General features: G+C 45.4%; 1 protein-coding gene across 1 annotated transcript in view; it reads left to right on the top strand.

Annotated features, from left to right (window-relative positions):
* The window catches only part of LOC148533788 (adhesion G protein-coupled receptor F5-like), a 481,437-nt gene that overhangs the window by 74,313 nt on the left and 390,877 nt on the right, over positions 1-16,247 (top strand). The window lies entirely within an intron of this gene.

Below are 16,247 nucleotides of genomic sequence, written 5' to 3'. Positions count from 1 at the left end.
CCAAGCGTGCGCCTGTGTCATAAGTAAAGGGCCGGCTGGCTTGACCGTTAAGGGTGCTGTAACCCCCGAAAGTACACTCCAGTCCAAACCAAAAAAAAAATTATTTTCTGTGTTTGTGAATTGTGTGCGCAGTAGCCGCACGTGCATCAACAAAGTAGTGCCAAGCGTGCGCCTGTGTCATAAGTAAAGGGCCGGCTGGCTTGACCGTTAAAGGGTGCTGTAACCCCCAAAGTACACTCCAGTCCAAACCAAAAAAAAAATTATTTTCTGTGTTTGTGAATTGTGTGCGCAGTAGCCGCATGTGCATCAACAAAGAAGTGCCAAGCGTGCGCCTGTGTCATAAGTAAAGGGCCAGCTGGCTTGACCGTTAAAGGGTGCTGTAACCCCCAAAGTACACTCCAGTCCAAACCAAAAAAAAATTTATTTTCTGTGTTTGTGAATTGTGTGCGCAGTAGCCGCACGTGCATCAACAAAGTAGTGCCAAGCGTGCGCCTGTGTCATAAGTAAAGGGCCGGCTGGCTTGACCGTTAAAGGGTGCTGTAACCCCCAAAGTACACTCCAGTCCAAACCGAAAAAAAATTATTTTCTGTGTTTGTGAATTGTGTGCGCAGTAGCCGCACGTGCATCAACAAAGTAGTGCCAAGTGTGCGCCTGTGTCATAAGTAAAGGGCCGGCTGGCTTGACCGTTAAAGGGTGCTGTAACCCCCGAAAGTACACTCCAGTCCAAACCAAAAAAAAAATTATTTTCTGTGTTTGTGAATTGTGTGCGCAGTAGCCGCACGTGCATCAACAAAGTAGTGCCAAGTGTGCGCCTGTGTCATAAGTAAAGGGCCGGCTGGCTTGACCGTTAATGGGTGCTGTAACCCCCGAAAGTACACTCCAGTCCAAACCAAAAAAAAAATTATTTTCTGTGTTTGTGAATTGTGTGCGCAGTAGCCGCACGTGCATCAACAAAGTAGTGCCAAGCGTGCGCCTGTGTCATAAGTAAAGGGCCGGCTGGCTTGACCGTTAAAGGGTTCTGTAACCCCCAAAGTACACTCCAAACCAAAAAAATATATATTTTCTGTGTTTGTGACTTGTGTGCACTGTGGCTGCACGTGCATCAACAAAGGAGCAGCGCCAAGCGTGCGCCTGTGTCCCATAAGTAAAGAGCCGGCTGGCTCATTTCTTAAAGGGTGGTGTAACCCACAAAGTGCACTACTCTCCAGCAAAAATAAAAAAATATTTTCTGTGTTTGTGTGCGCTTTAGCCGCACGTATATATATCAATATAACATAAATGGAGGACCAAACTTTCTCTGATAAAAATAAAATAGGGAAAGATCAAGAACCACTTCCTACTAGTGCTGTTGCTGCTGCTGGGAGTTGTTCATCATCCCAGAGAGGAAGTAGGAACATCACTACTTTTACTAAACAATTGACCCTCCAACAGTCCCTAGCGATGAGGATGAAGTACGACAGCAGTCATCCTGAAGCAAAACGTATAACTGAGGCCTTGACTGCTATGTTGGTGTTAGACGTGCGTCCGGTATCCGACATTAGTGCAGTGGGATTTAGACAATTGATGGAGGTAGTGTGTCCTCGGTTCCAAATACCGTCTAGATTCCACCTGCATCCTCAAAGCAGCAGCGACAAGCGTGCGTCTGTCTGTTAAAGGGTGGTGACACCCTCAAAGTGTGCTACACAAACAATTAAAATATTGTTCTTTTTTTTTCTGTCTTTGTGAAATGTGTGGGCTGTAGCCGCACCTGCATCCTTAAAGCAGCAGCGACAAGCGTGCGTCTGTCTGTTAAAGGGTGGTGACACCCTCAAAGTGTGCTACACAAACAATTAAAATATTGTTCTTTTTTTTTCTGTCTTTGTGAATTGTGTGGGCTGTAGCCGCACTTGCATCCTCAAAGCAGCAGCGACAAGCGTGCGTCTGTCTGTTAAAGGGTGGTGACACCCTCAAAGTGTGCTACACAAACAATAAAAATATTCTTCTTCTTTTTTCTGTCTTTGTGAATTGTGTGGGCTGTAGCCGCACCTGCATCCTTAAAGCAGCAGCGACAAGCGTGCGTCTGTCTGTTAAAGGGTGGTGTAACTCACGAAGTGCTCCAAAAAATAAAAAACTATTTTTTTTATGTGTTTGTGACTTGTGTGCGATGTAGCCGCACTTGCATCCTCAAAGCAGCAGCGACAAGCGTGCATCTGTCTGTTAAAGGGTGGTGACACCCTCAAAGTGTGCTACACAAACAATAAAAATATTCTTCTTTTTTCTGTCTTTGTGAATTGTGTGGGCTGTAGCCGCACCTGCATCCTTAAAGCAGCAGCGACAAGCGTGCGTCTGTCTGTTAAAGGGTGGTGTAACTCACGAAGTGCTCCAAAAAATAAAAAACTATTTTTTTAATGTGTTTGTGACTTGTGTGCGATGTAGCCGCACTTGCATCCTCAAAGCAGCAGCGACAAGCGTGCGTCTGTCTGTTAAAGGGTGGTGACACCCTCAAAGTGTGCTACACAAACAATTAAAATATTGTTCTTTTTTCTGTCTTTGTGAATTGTGTGGGCTGTAGCCGCACCTGCATCCTTAAAGCAGCTGCGACAAGCGTGCGTCTGTCTGTTAAAGGGTGGTGGCACCCTCAAAGTGTGCTACACAAACAATTAAAATATTGTTCTTTTTTTTTCGGTCTTTGTGAAATGTGTGGGCTGTAGCCGCACCTGCATCCTTAAAGCAGCAGCGACAAGCGTGCGTCTGTCTGTTAAAGGGTGGTGACACCCTCAAAGTGTGCTACACAAAGAATAAAAATATTCTTCTTCTTTTTTCTGTCTTTGTGAATTGTGTGGGCTGTAGCCGCACTTCAATCCTCAAAGCAGCAGCGACAAGCGTACGTCTGTCTGTTAGAGGGTGGTGTAACCCTCAAAGTGTGCTCCACAAACAATAAAAATATTCTTTTTTTTTTCTGTCTTTGTGAATTGTGTGGGCTGTAGCCGCACTTGAATCCTCAAAGCAGCAGCGACAAGCGTGCGTCTGTCTGTTAAAGGATTACATCGGTGACAGCATCCAAGTAGGCATGTCAGACAGTCCGTACCTGTACTGGCAGGAAAAAGAAGCAATTTGGAGGTCCCTGTACAAACTGGCTCTATTTTACCTGAGTTGCCCCCCCTCCAGTGTGTACTCCGAAAGAGTGTTTAGTGCAGCCGGGAACCTTGTTAGCGAAAGGCGTAGGAGGTTGCTTCCACAAAATGTGGAGAAGATGATGTTCATAAAATGAATGATCAACTCTTCCAGGGAGACCAGCCTCCAGAACGTACAGAGGGACCTGTGGTTCCAGCAGGGACGAATTAATACTCTGTGAGGATGAGGATGTACATAACACTGAAGAGGGTGAGGAATCTGTGGATGAGGAGGATGAGGACGACTTCTTGCCTCCGTAGAGCCAGTTTGTGCAGGGACAGATTAATTGCCAGCTTGTTTTGTGGGGGCCCAAACGAACCAATCATTTCAGCCACAGTTGTGTGGCAGACCCTGGCGCTGAAATGATTGGTTTGTTAAAGTGTGCATGTCCTGTTTATACAACATAAGGGTGGGTGGGAGGGCCCAAGGACAATTCCATCTTGCACCTCTTTTTTTTCTTTGCATTATGTACAGTTTGGGGCCTAGTTTTTCAATGCCATCCTGTCTGCCACTGCAGTTTCACGCCTAGATGGGTCACGTGTTTGTGCCGCCCACTCGTGTCGCTTAGCATAGTCATCCAGCTACCTCGGTGCAACCTTTTGGACATAAAAACACTATTGTGAGGTGTGAGGTATTCAGAATAGACTGGAAATGAGTGGAAATTAAGGTTATTGAGGTTAATAATAGCATAGGAGCAGAAAAACCTACAAATTCTGTGATTTTAGCTGTTTTTATGCTTTTTTTCAAAAAAATACAGATCCAAAACACAAAACCCAGAACCCAAAACACGGAAGGGTGGTTTTGGCAAAACCAATCCAGATCCAAAACACGAAGAAAGATCCAGATCCAAAACCAAAACACAAAACACAAAAAGTGGCCGGTGCACACCCCTAATATCAATATAACCATAACATAGGGAATACACAATATCATATGTAATATATTCCTATAGGACATACCACACTAATAATAGTATGTACTCGTATCTGAAAATCCACAATACCTATCTGCAATAATGCAAAAAATGACAGGGAACAATATACAACCATGTGTTATTCTAAAGTAGAACAGTGAATCTCCTAATTGCTATAATAATGATACAAAGTGTCTAAAATATCAGAGTTATATCATGAAAGCCAATGCTTATAAGAATGAAGGGCGTAGCTGGGATATAGTGGTGACTGCACGTTTAAAAGCTGGATATTTAACAATTACCAAACAAATGGGTTGAAGTGAATCCAAACTGTATGGATAGTATACGCTGTACAATTAAAGGACATGGGCCAAATCACCAACCGCAAATAGACAGATCAGTAGCTGCAGTGGGTATGTCTCTGGCAGCGCAGTGGGACCGCTGAATCCTGCCGGCCATGAGGTTTCTGTATCTGCCGCTACCCAGCTTGTCTCTCCGCCAGCTCTGCTGTGGGTCACCGCGTTAATAGATCATAAATAGCTGCGGCTCAACATCATGTTTTGTGCAATGCCGGTAATTAGGTGCTGTGTCCTCAGCCCGATAGCGTAATGCGCCTTTAGCTGGTGGCCTCAAGTCTAAAAATAATATGGTAATCCAGATATGCAGTCCTGCTCTGTATTGGTTTTCGGAGCAATATCCAATAATATCAGCTTATCTTTAAAGCGTTTCACCGTGAACAACGACTTTCTGGAAATGCAGAATAATCTAACAATCAAGTGCTGCCCTTACATGTCTATGGGGCCTATTCAATAAGTGTTATGGGCCCGTTGTTCACGTAGAAACACCAGTTTTTGCATAATTTTAGTAACAGGCCAATTCACTATTTGGGGCCTGACTGGGACGCCTAGTAATTTGCAAACTCCAAAAATTGAAAGTTTTCAGAGTTCACTTACAGGAAACAACGTCATCTTCAGATAGCATTTATTCCCAGAACCCCGCTCCTTCCTATGCAGGGCCGGTGCTAGGATTCACCCTTCCCCCTTCCACTCCCTCTGGCAGGTATTATAATATTTTGCATGATAATTTAGCCAGTATTAATGATAGATGTACTGTACAATACAGAGACCGTGCATCCTTGTGGCCACCATAATAAATAGAGAGCTTTGTAATGGCAGTCATAGAATATAGAGAACATCTTAGTGTCCGTCATGCCATACAGAGAGCATCACAGTGACCGCCATACTACATAGAGAGTATCCTAGTGACAACTATACAAAACAAAAAGCAACCTAATAATTGCCATACAATACATGGAGCATTCTATGGACCTACTGCATGTAAAATACAGAGAGCATCTTTGTAACCTACTGTACATGCAATACAGAGTGTATACCCTACAATAAATAGAGCATCTTAGGGACCAATATACAGAGCATTTTATTGAGCAACATACAATACTGAGAACACCTTTGTAAACTCTATGCATGCCAGAGCACATTCTACGATAGAAATGCAAAACAGAGAGTTTCTACTGAAAAATAACCAATGATCATATTTGTTATTAAGTAACATGAGAAGCCACCACAGAAAGAAGAAAAACTAATTAAGCAAATGGTCATTCTCGTTACATTGAAATCAATTTTTACCCACATTCCAAAATGCCACAATTGCCTTTACAATTGTCTTCTTTAGCGAATAGGCCATTATCTCATCCATATTTTCCTTGTTTCCTAACAGAGTTTACCCCACTCTACCTTTTATTTTCTATAGGTACTTACACCTGCGCTATCAGTGAAACAAATCAAGAACAAAACACAACCATTGATAGTATTAATGAGCTACCGATAGATCTGTCGGGTAATAACGAAACTTCCTGCGATGGGGCTACATTTAATTTGACTTGCTGTGCCAAAGGCTTTTCGGTTTCTAATGGGACATGGACTGTGAACGGGGAAACCGGTAAGTCAGATATATTTTGTTTCTTCCCATCTGGCCTCATAGCTGAAATGACTCGTTCTGATCGGTGCACTATGGAAGGACTTAACATGTAATCACTACAATCACAACATTTTAGGATTGTCGAGTACATTTGCTGTGTATAAAAGTGCAGCTATTTCATTCACAAATAATACAATTTTTTACGGCTATGTCTCTGGATGGTATCAGTATACACAAAATATAACTATGAGATGCTGCTGGATTAGATTTAGATTGGGTATGCACTAATACAGGCAATTTATGTAATATTTATTTTATATATATCTGTAGCCAAGGACAGTCTGGGAATCATCCCGAGTAGCATCGCCACGGCAACCGCTTTAACATCTTTTACCATCGTCGATTCTTTGACTTTATACTAATGCTACTAAAAGCAATCATTGCACTTTGTGCTTCTTTAGGCGAATCATTGGTCACACCATCGAAACTTGCACCAGTCCTTTGCTAGGTGCAGATTGTCCATCAGAGTATGGCTTCCAATTTGAGCAATTACGCACCTGAGCGCTCATGGCAAACGCCCATACGATGGTGCATCTCTGTGTGTCTGAATAGCCCCCTCCCAGTCACCGCCATGGAGCAAAAAATACATGTCCAATGCATTTCTGAGACCATGAGTCTCAATCGCCACTGCGACACTGTTTGTACACACCATATGCTAGATGGCAGCTGCTAGTCTCACGTCACAGGGAATGAAAGGGTTAATCTGGGGATGGCCAGCCTGTAGGAGCTTATAAACAAATAATGAATATTGGTTAAAAAAAAAACAATAGTGAGGCAGCATCAAAACCTCACTATTAAATATTAGTAAAGCTGGGTACACATTGGATGATTTCTCAGAAGATATGGTGAATTGGACAGATATATCATCCCAAATTATCTAGTGTGAAGGTACTATGCGTACTCCCAAGCGGTGACATCAGGGTTGTTCCATCGGCAATGCATGCTCAGCTGTTATGAATCCCTGGGGAGATTCACACAGAAGAGGTAGTAGAATCCCAGGACACTGGAGAACTGGCCAATTGTGTGACTTTGATTGCATGGCAACCTTAAGGGCTGATGTGTACTTGACTGGATGCAACTTTAAGGGCTGATGTGTTCTAGGCTGGTTGCAGCCTTGAGGGCTGATGTATACCTGGATGGTTGCAGCCTTGAGGGCTGATGTGTACTTGTTTGGTTGCAGCTTTGAGGACTGATGTGTACTTGGCTGGTTGCAGCCTTGAGGGTTGAGGTGTACTTGGCTGGTTGCAGCCTTGAGGGCTGATGTATACTTGCTGGTTGCAGCCTTGAGGGCTGATGTTGCACTTGGCTGGTTGCAACCTTGAGGGCTGATATGTACTTGGCTGGTTGCAGCCTTGAATGCTGATGTGTACTTTACAAGATTGCAGCAAAAGTCTAAATAACAGGAGTCTTTCTAGTTGCTGGTGGATGACAGCAACTGCCGTGAAGTTGGTGACAGTTAGCTGCGTGCGGCTAGGCTGACACTATTGCAGGTAACAGATGATACACTCTGACACTGAAGTGCGACTGAAACTGTAGAAATTTGGAAACAACTGTACACTCTGACACTGTAATGCAGCTGAGACTACCGTGATGTTGGTGACCGCTACCGCTTAGATGCTGTAGTGTGGCTGAGCTGCCACTAGTGCTGGCAACAGATTATACTGAAGTGCGACTAAGACTGTAGAAGCTTAGAAGCAACCGTCTACTCTGACACTCCTAGCAACAAGCGCACAAGAGCCGCTTTGTGCTCTGAAGTCCAACAGGACGCTACGATGGCTTGTTACAACAGGAGTGACCTAGCTACCGACCCCAGCAAGGTGTTTGGTGCAGGCGAACGATATATTGGCCAATCAGACACCAGATTGTGCAGAATGTACTGACTGCCCGATATATTGTTTCCTCGAACCATTGGGCGTCAGATTGGCGGGTCGGGTAATGTGTACCCAGCTTAAAAGAAGATTTAATTCCACAATTATATAATAATTAATGGAGTTGTTGTAGACCAGTGGTGTCAAACTCGGGCCCTCCAGCTGCCATGGGACTACATATCCCAGCATGCCCTGCCAAGTTTTAGTATTCACTTGTAGTAGAATTGTGGCAGTGCATGCTGGGATGTGTAGTTCCACTGCAGCTGAAGGGAACGAGTTTGACAGCACTGTCCTAAACAGTTGATCAAAATATTAAATCCAGCTATTTTGAGGTATAAATCTTCCAAATAAAACACTAATTCCTAAAACTTGGGCAGGTGGCATCATGATCTCTCAGATACTTGGTTACAGACACTTTTTTGGTTTATCTCAGTATGAGTTTTTTCAGAAAAATAAAACTTGGTCCATGAAATCAGAGCCAACTGTTCCATGACACCTAGCTAAGACTGAAGGCGGTCGTGGATCATTATATTGAACCACAACGGTAACACCCAGGTGATTAGCTGGACCACCCAACGTCTGTAATTATAAAAATCATGATACTTACAGTAGGTCACAATATCCAGGAGTTGCCCTATGTCTAACAACACTCCCCCCCCATTAATGCATTGAGCTCTACTAATGAATACATAAAATAATAGCTTACCCCCCCCCCCTATTTTATTAAAGTGTATCTGGAATGTTTGTAAAATAAATTGCATCATAACTCAATTACAGGAGCATCAATTAGCAACGCAACCTGCACAACGTACATTGTAACCCCCAATGCGACAGAGTGCGCGCTTAATGCATCCATCTCCTCCTACACTTGCAAATTGCAGAGATTGGAAGGTGCAACAGCATCAAAGACAATAAATGTGACATATTTGCCAGAAGGTAAGCCTTGTTACTGACTGATACAACATTTAATGTTCAGTTGTGCTTATATATTATTTCAGTTGTCTCCTCTTAAAGTGCAGAAAACTACTGTACATGAAAATGTAACTGGTCAGTTGCCTAATAAGCCGTCCTTTGCGGCCAGGTAACCATTAGTGCAGCAAAGGGATGAACCACAGTTCTCAGAGTAACAGACTCAACTCACTGGCAAAAGGTAATGGGTAGAAAGATATGACGGCACCAGTGACTTTGAGATAGCTTTAGATACAGGGGAAGCAGTCAGGAAGGCGACGAATGGAATCCCGACGCCTGTCATTTTACCTACACCGGGAGCCCGACACCTAGCTTACCGATCGAAGGCGGACAGCTGCGAGGAGAAGGAGGGTTAGGTTTAGGGTTCCTGGGGGGATTTAGGGTTAGGCACCCCCTCGGGAGTTTAGGGTTAGGCTAGGGGAAGGGAGGTATAGGGTTAGGCACCCCCGGGGGGAGGTTAGGGTTAGGCACCCCCCCAGGAACTTAGGTTTAGGCGGTGGGAAAGGTGGGTTTAGGCTTAGGCACTTACAGGGGGGGATTAGGGTTAGGCACTTAGGGGGAGGTTAGGGTTAGGCACCCCTAAGGGAGGGTTAGGGTTAGGAGATAGAATAGGTTAATGAATTCTTTTCGATGATTGGGTTTTTCACTGCTTCCAGGATGCCGCTGGCGGGATTTGAACAGCCGGCAATGTGGCCAGCGGTCAATCATACTGAATCCAGATACAGTAGGTCCCAGTCTTGCTGGGTAGCAGATTTGAGATACGAGGGAGTAGGATAGTCAGTCTCTCATTGAGGACGGTATCTGGATGGAATATCGACAGTCAACAGGTAGACACCAGATGGTCGACATGCAATTGGTTGACATAGTCAAAAGAACAATGTCGACTGAAAAATGGTCGACAGTGCAGAAGGTCGACAGAGTTAAAAAGTTGACAAGGTTAAAAGGTCAACAGGTTAAAATGGTTGACATAAAATTTGTCAACATGTTTTTTTATGGTTTTTCAAAATTTTTAAGGTTATGGATGGGTTAGGGTTGAGCACTTCGGGGAGGGTCACTGTTAGGCTGCTGGAGGGGACCAATAGGGTTAGACACTAGGGGGGAGGTTAGAGTAAGTCTAGAGTTAGATTTAACAAACCATATTTGTGTTAACTGTTTGTGCGTTAATTCCCGGGTCTACGACCCTGCAATAAAACAGAATCAGAGACCCGGGAATTTAATCCCAGGATGACCCTTTCACACAGGGAAAAATCCCGGGTTGTATAGCAAATTACCGGGTAAAAGTGAATTACCCGGGATTTTCATTTTCAGTGTGAAAGGGGGATTAGGAGCTGATTGGCTGTTAGTTTATCACTTTCCAATTTATCACTTTCCAGAGCTTAGTAAATCTGCCCCGAATTACACAGTACTGGTTGCAGCAGCTGTCACTCACCAAGAAGTTGGTGTAGCACATTGGTCCACAAGAGTCCCCCGCTGTCTACGGAAAGGCATCGTTAGCTTATATTACCTTACAATGTGTCTGTACAATGTGTCTGTAAAAAAAAACTTTATTGCACTGAAATTTAATGAATTAGAAGAGAGACGGAATACATTGCATATGCATGGCGGTAATTAAACACCCGAGTCTGTGGGGTCTGCCTCCGGACACTTAGGCGTTACTAGTTGTGTGAGGTAGAAAGGTGGGTTGCGTTAGGAAGGTTGTAGCCTATGGGGTTGATATATGGTGGGTGTTTCTTGGCCATGTTAGGCATGTGGTATAGCATTTTAAGGAGATTTGGTTAGGTGTAGGGATGGACATCGGTAGCCCGGCATTGAATGTTTGCCCGGACTTCTGACATCAAATCATGCAATGTGATGGCAGCCATCGCATCGCAACAATTCTATAGTATAACCTTCGTGATGGTTATAATTGTGCACAAATAGGGACAGAGCTTGTGGGAAAGTGAGTTGGGGTCTCGTGGCTTCGCCGTCCATGTCACTGTGGGGGCGTGCCGATAACACTCCGGGATCCTGGGCTGCACTGCTTGGGGCCCTGAGGACCGAGTTTGAGAACCTGTTGTCTAGATAATCGATACTTGCCTACCTACCAACAGCAGCCCACCTTCCTAGATCTCACCTACTTACCCAGTGAAGTCGACTGGATGGGGGTGTTTTGACGGAAGTTGCAGCAAATTGCACCAATATAGCCCCACCTCTGCTGCATGATGCCACAAATCTCAGCATTTTGCAGCAGTAGTGGGAGGGTCACAATAACACAAAGCATGTGACCAGGCCCCCCCATACCTGCCCCCTGGACCTCCCATACAGCATCTCTCGGAAGCTACACATAGCTTGTTAAACCTCCATAGATCTATAGAATACAGACTGTTAAATCTCTCACGTTGGAAGGAACTGGTGTATGCATATTGTTACACCAGATGACTCGTTATTCTTTTTGTTTTCAGTTTTGCAAAAAAAAAAAAACAGTGTAAGTTATATATAATACACAACATATACTGTACTGTGCTAACAGGAGGAGCCAGGATGTTAGATATAATAACAAGAAACGTGTAGGTATGACCTTTATTTTTGCTGAATTCTGTCTGCACAGGTTTTGGAAGGCACTGGCCTATATATCATTTGTGCAGAACAAACCAATAAACGTTATATACTGTAGACAGTAAAATAATGGCTACAATGTATAAATACTATGTTTGCTTTCCCTTTGTCTTCCCTACAGCAAAGCTAACCATTGCAAAGTCCCCGGAGACACTTTTTTATGGAGACACATTAACAATTGTTTGTAACTTCACTAAACTAACGGACATTTCCTGGTCCTTCAATTCCAATGATATAACAAATAATTCCAGCTACACCACTTCTTATACTCAGTACAGTACCGTGGTTAGCTATATGCTGAATAAAACGGACGTCAGTGTCTCTGACATAGGTGGGTACAACAGACTCTTACTCCTAATACAACGCATTCTTTTTTTTTTTAATTGAGTCGTTTTTATTTTATAGTTTTTTATTTTATAGTTTTCAGAAACAATCATAACAAAATACACTTAATATAAGAAAATGAAAAATCAAACAAAACAAAATGTAAAATATCAGGGTAATACAATTGAGCAGGAAAGACAGCACATAATAGAAAGATGTGGTAACATCAAATAACATCTCTGGGACAATGACATAACATTGCATTATAAACATGTATAATACAACGCATTATTATAGAGTCTTGTTATTCAGACAGTATAGAAAATACTGTCATTATAACTAGAAGTAGCAGTAAGTATCACTATGAACCAGGGCCGGACTGGCCATCGGGCACTTCTGGCAAATGCCAGAAGGGCCGATGGTCAAGTAGGCTGGTCTGGCTGTCCGTTTGGATGCCATACAAAATGTCTTTCCCAAAATGGCCGCCACCGGAGAGAAGAAATTTTTTCCACATTAAGAACAGTAATGACATTAGAGGCTCCGCTAGTCCTCTAGTGTCCACTTGCCATGGTCTGCCAGCAAACACTAGAGGACCAGCGGGACCTCTAGTAACAGGTACTGTGTGACACGCCCCCCTGCCTGCTGTGTGTGAACTTCTGTGAAGAGCTGGAAGTGCCGAAAAGGAGCAGCAGGCTACTACAGGAGCAGGAGGAGACCCAATACGACCCTGAAGTGGAGACGACCAAACACTATCAGGTAAGTGTGTGCACTTTATTTACTTTTTCAATCTGTTGCTCTTTACCCTAATGACAGAAAGCTTTATACTGTATAATCACTGTATGTCCCCCTCAGTATCCCAACCCCCACCCTCTCTGTGACTCCCAATAAGTGTCCCAGCCCCCACCATCTCCGTAACCCCCAATTAGTGTCCCAGCCCACACCCTCTCTGTAACCCCCAATTAGTGTCTCTGCCCCCACCCTCCCTGTAACCCCCAATCAGTGTCCCTGCCCTCCCTGTAACCTCCCTGCCCTCCCTGTAACCAGTCCCCACCCTCCCTGTAACCCCCAATCAGTGTCCCCACCCTCCCTGTAACCTCCAATTAGTGTCCCTGCCCCCACCCTCTCTGTAACCCCCAATTAGTGTCCCTGCCCCCACCCTCCCTGTAACTCCCAATCAGTGTCCCAGTCCCCACCCTCCCTGTAACCCCCAATCAGTGTCCCTGCCCTCCCTGTAACCTCCCTGCCCTCCCTATAACCAGTCCCCACCCTCCCTGTAACCCCCAATCAGTGTCCCCACCCTCCCTGTAACCTCCAATCAGTGTCCCTTCCCTCACCCTCCCTGTATCTCCCCCTCAGTGTCCCTGCCCTCACCTTCCCTGTATCTCCCCCTCAGTGTCCCTTCCCTCACCCTCCCTGTATCTCCCCCTCAGTGTCCCTGCCCTCACCTTCCCTGTATCTCCCCCTCAGTGTCCCTGCCCTCACCCTCCCTGTATCTCCCCCTCAGTGTCCCTGCCCTCACCTTCCCTGTATCTCCCCCTCAGTGTCCCTGCCCTCACCCTCCCTGTATCTCCCCCTCAGTGTCCCTGCCCTCACCCTACCTGTATCTCCCCCTCAGTGTCCCTTCCCTCACCCTCCCTGTATCTCCCCCTCAGTGTCCCTGCCCTCACCTTCCCTGTATCTCCCCCTCAGTATCCCTGCCCTCACTTTTCCTGTATCTTCCCCTCAGTGTCTCTGCCCTCACTTTTCCTGTATCTCCCCCTCAGTGTCCCTTCCCTCACCCTCAGGCCAGTTTCATACATGTCGGTTTTGACCAGGCGACAAAAGGCCATCCGTCTTTTTGCCGGGTGTGAGAAATAATGGTGGCTGAAAACAGGTGCCTCTTTTCACACGGCACAGTCGTCATGTTACAGCCGGGAATATCCACTGAGCAGGATGGCTGCCGTGCTGTGTCCATGCCGTCCCTGCTTGACAGTAGTGTATAGGAAACAATGTTTCCTTACAAATCAGTGTCCCAGCCCTCACCCTCCCTGTAACCCCCAATCAGTGTCCCAGCCCTCACCCTCCCTGTAACCCCCCAATCAGTGTCCCCATCCTTACCCTCCCTGTAACCTCAAATCAGTGTCCCAGCCCTCATCCCTCTGTAACCTCCCTCAGTGTCCCCAGCATCCATTCACAGTGACCGTAGCGCTTGGGGACTGCCTGGCACTTAAGTACCCCAGGAGTGACGAAAAGGGGACGCGTCATAAAGACACACCACCTTTTTTGACCGTGCCTTCAGCGCGCGCAGAAGTTTCCTATCTCCTACTGCCGGACCTAGAGTGAACACTAAATACAGAGAATAATGTACACTTTTATGTTTTTCTAATACTAATTATATTTGTATGAGCATAGACTAAGCAGTGGGAAGAGTTAGGAATAGCAAGGGGAGGAGTCTGTGACAGAAACCAGGATGCTGACACCAAGGGGTCAATCCTATTAGGTGCGATGTGTCATTGCAATGGCATTTAAACGCCCCCAACGGCACCGCAGCTCGCACCCTTCGCTACCCAAGCCAGGATTCACATAATTTTGTTCTGAGCCCTATGGGGCTGCAAGCAATATTAGGCAAATCCGGGCTGCTGTAAAGTGCGGCCACTGCCGCGATGACTCACGCCGGCGAGATCATCGCGGCTAATATGATTGACCCCCAAGATGGGCCTGAGGGCCTGATTCAGAGCCGGATGCTCTGACAAGAGCACTCGCTCTGAATCAGGGCCGTCCTAACTAAAATTTGAGCGGCCTCCTGGCTGCTCGCATAGCTGTGGGTGACCACCCACAGCTTATGCGAGTGGCCAAAAAGATGGTCGTGATGGTCAAGACCATCGCGACCATCGGGCTTGCGACTAGACCCTTGCGGTAGAGTCTCGTTGGCCGCAAGGCCGGAGTGCTTTTGGCTCTATCAGAGCCAAAAACACTCCCACTGACATCACTAGTGATGTCAGTGGGGCTGGACCCAGACGGTAGGCGTTCCCTTGGAACGCCTCCGTCTGGGCAGCCATGCCCTGGCACGCCCACCAAATGGGGCGTGCTGTCACTCACCATCGACAGCACGCCCCCTTTGGTGCGATACCCGGAGCGACGGCTTCCTCGTCGCTATCCAGGTCTCGCGCATGCGCATGAAGGAGCAGCCTCCGTCGTGCGCATGCGCACTTGAGCAACATCGACCCGCTTGCGAGCACTCGGCGCTCTCGAGCGGGTCTGAATCAAGCCCTGAGTGCTTTAAAATGCCAGGGCCTATTTTTAGTCCCAGTCGGGCCCTGCTATCAGCTAAGAAGCAATAATACAGCCCTATAAAGTATTCTAATAAATAACCACAAATCTATTCTATAAGGGGGAAAAGAAAAAAGGTGGAAAAGTGCTGCAGGCACAATGGGACACACACAATCTAACTAATAATATTTCATTCATAAGCTAAAATGCACATCAATATAACCATAACACAGGGAATACACAATATCATATGTAATATATTCCTATAGGACATACCACACTAATAATAGTATGTACTCGTATCTGAAAATCCACAATACCTATCTGCAATAATGCAAAAAATGACAGGGAACAATATACAACCATGTGTTATTCTAAAGTACAACAGTGATCTCCTAATTGCTATAATAATGATACAAAGTGTATAAAATATCAGAGTCATATCAGGAAAGCCAATGCTTATAAGAATGACCGGCGTAGCTGGGATATAGTGGTGACTGCACTTTTAAAACCTGGATATGTAACAATTACCAAACAAATGGGTTGAAGTGAATCCAAACTGTATGGATAGTATACACTGTACAATTAGGGGACATGGGCCAAATCACCAACCGTAAATAGACAGATCAGTAGCTGCAGTGGGTACGTCTCTGGCAGCGCAGTGGGACCGCTGCATCCTGCCGGTCATGAAGTTGCTGTATCTGCCGCTTCCCGGCCTATCTCTCCGCCAGCTCTGCTGCAGGTCGCTGGGTTAATAGATCATAAATAGCTGCGGCTCAACAGCATGTTGTGTGCAATGCCGGTAATTAGGTGCTGTGGCCTCAGCCCCATAGCGTAATGCGCCTTTAGTTGGAGGCCTCCAGTCTAAAAATAATATGGTAATCCAGAAATGCAGTCCTGCTCTGTATTGGTTTTAGGAGCAATATCCAATAATATCAGCTTATCTTTAATGAGTTTCACCGCGAACAGCGACTTTCTGAAAAGGCAGAATAATCTAACAATAAAGTGCTGCCCTTACATGTCTATGGGGCCTATTCAATAACCATTATGGGTCCATTGCTCACGTAGAAACACTAGTTTTTGCATGTTTTTAGTAACGGGCCCATTCACTATTTGGGGTCTGACTGGGACGCCTAGTAATTTGCAAACTCCAAAAACTGAAAGTTTTCAGAGTTCAC

The sequence above is a fragment of the Taudactylus pleione genome, unplaced genomic scaffold (genome assembly GCF_031769625.1).
Source record: "Taudactylus pleione unplaced genomic scaffold, aTauple2 ptg000070l, whole genome shotgun sequence".
NCBI classification, from domain to species: Eukaryota; Metazoa; Chordata; class Amphibia; order Anura; family Myobatrachidae; genus Taudactylus; species Taudactylus pleione.
Note: the sequence above shows the minus strand (reverse complement) of the source record. Positions and strands in the feature narration are given on the sequence as shown.